The sequence below is a fragment of the Tenrec ecaudatus genome, chromosome X (genome assembly GCF_050624435.1).
Source record: "Tenrec ecaudatus isolate mTenEca1 chromosome X, mTenEca1.hap1, whole genome shotgun sequence".
Classification (NCBI taxonomy): domain Eukaryota; kingdom Metazoa; phylum Chordata; class Mammalia; order Afrosoricida; family Tenrecidae; genus Tenrec; species Tenrec ecaudatus.
Window position 1 is genome coordinate 74708376 of NC_134548.1, and position 2522 is coordinate 74710897.

General features: G+C 39.7%; 1 non-coding gene across 1 annotated transcript; it reads left to right on the forward strand.

Annotated features, from left to right (window-relative positions):
• Nucleotides 1-1542: 1542 nt before the first annotated feature.
• LOC142435151 (U2 spliceosomal RNA) lies at nt 1543-1725 on the forward strand. The gene has a single exon (XR_012781278.1). It is a non-coding gene; the product is annotated as a U2 spliceosomal RNA (small nuclear RNA).
• The last annotated feature ends 797 nt before the right edge of the window (nt 1726-2522 follow it).

Below are 2522 nucleotides of genomic sequence, written 5' to 3' on the forward strand. Positions count from 1 at the left end.
ACACCACCAATTGCTTATATGTGATGTCCGGATAAAGGTGAAGAAAATTAAAACAAGTCCACGAGTGCCAAAATGAAACCTTGAGTGTATCCTCCCCAGAATTTGAGAACATCTCAAGAATAAATTTGATACAATGAACACTAACGACAGGAGACCTGATGAGTCAGAGGACATAGAGAACATAGTTCACGAAGAAACCAAAATGTCATTAAAAAGACAAGAAATATAAAAGATCAAATGGATGTCAAGAGACTCTGAAATGTGCTCTAAATCATAGAGTATCTAAAGCAAATGGAAGGAATGATGAAGTCAGAGAGCTGAATAGAAAGCTTCAAAGGGAAATTTGAGAAAACAGAGTCAAATATTATAATGAAATGTGCAAAAATCTACGATTTGAAAAACAAAAGGGAAGAACATGCTCAGAATATCTGAAATTTAAAGAACTGAAGAGAAAGTCAAGTCTCAGATTTCAATATTGAAAGATCCTACAGGCAAACAATTGACTGATGCAGGAGACATCAAAAGAAGATGGAAAGAATACACAGTCACTGTACCAAAAAGAACGGGTCGACATGCCACCAGTTTAGGAAGTCACATAAAACCACAAAAACTTCATGCATTCTTTGGGCCCATGGTTTCTGCACTGAGGAATCCTAGACCCACGTAAAAAGGCTGTACTAATCTAGTAATACTTGAGAAACAGCAGCAAAAATGGTTGCGTCCAACAGCAGAGAAATGGCAAGGTACAGCAGAGGAAAATGGTAGAAAATGGCAGCAGTAACCACAAGAATGGTACAACCACAAGACCCTAGAGGGTAGCAGTGGATGAATTGATTTATAAAGGAAATTGTAGAAGTAGGCAGAATCAACTCATAGAGCAGGGTTGAACATCCCCAGGCAGCATATCACTAATGGAGGTGATCCCCCTGTAAAGAAGTTGCAATCAAAGTTCATGCAGGAAGAAGCCCAAAATGAGTAAGTGCAAAGGCGATGGAGAGGAGGGTTTTCAATAGGGGCCTCAAAGAATACCTGTTCAGAGAGGATTTATAGGAGACCTATCCATAAAATTTGAGAAATTTCCCACAGAAGCTTGGGCATACATTGTGCAGGGGTTGCTTGTAAAGCAATTTTCCTTGAAGGATAGCCCTAAATCTGGCAATAAACTAAGGCTACCCCAAAGCTCTTGGTTGAGAACTGGACCAGTAAGCACAAGGGATCAAAGCTATCCAAGATAATCCAAGGAGAGAGACTGAGAAAGACCTGTACTGAGCTGAAGAGAGAGAGAGAGAGAGAGAGAGAGACTGAGCATGATTCATGGGTGCTCACCTAGTGACACAGAAATAGACATGGGCAATTTGGGAATGGTGAGCAGGCCCCTTTTTAAACATAAATATGTTTCTCTCCTGTACTGCTAAGCAGGGTAACAATGGGAGTGTAGGGGGCTTGTGAACTGAAGTCTGTTCTTGTTGTTTACAGTTTGCTTTGTTGAGTAATATCTTCTTGATGTTTAGTGTTTAACTTCTGTAAGTAATACTAATGGCCATCGCTTCAAGGGCTTTTCACTAAGACCAAGTGTAGTATCTGTTCTTATGAGTTTAATATCATATCAGATACATCCTCTATCTGAGGACAATACATTAAATGGATTTTTGGGGAAAAAATGGCCAACACTTTGCAAAATGTCTTAGTGTGTGACTCAACAGATCATATAATAGGGTCCTTTTCCTAGCAGTTCCATTATAGTTTGGTATGTAGCGTACAATTGTGTTATACACACATGGACATTAATATACATACAATTTAATTGACTATACAACTACTTTCAAAGGGGGAATGAAAACAAAATCCAAAGAGTTCTAAAGGTGAAAAACTTGGAAGAACATGAGACTGCATAATCTTTCTTAGAGTAAGGACAGCCAGAACCCTGTTTAGAAGTGAAGATAGTAAAAAAATCATCTCACATACTTTGGACATGTTATCATAAAATGTTCTAAAACTGATTGTGGTATGGAATACTACACATCCCTAAAAATATAGTGATGAAACCATAAAACACCTCAACTCGTGAAAGGATCTGGAAGACATTATGCTGAGTAAAGTTAGTGAAGTCAGTCAAGCACAAAAGGACAAATACTATATGCATCCACTGCTCAAGCTTGTAGGACCAGACAACCTGGTAAAGAGCTGGGCCAGTGCCAATGAACCACACATTATCTGCTTGAGGTAAATACAGTGTAGGTCACTCGGTTGGAGGTCACCTCAGGATAACTGAGATCAAATAGCCAGGGGAGGGGGGCATTTTGTCCATCAAGTTTGGGCAAACATAAGCGCATGTTTGTTGAGGGGAGGGGAAGAAAGGCTAACCTCAGGTAGGGGCAGGAGAGACTGAGAATTCTCTTGGGATCGTTAGGTATGGAGGGTTTTAGTGACATGCATCGGGAGGGCAAAATTGAACTAGGATGTCTGGGGGTAACCCAGCATTTGTTTCATTATATTTTTGGTAAATGAAACTCAGGTATGTT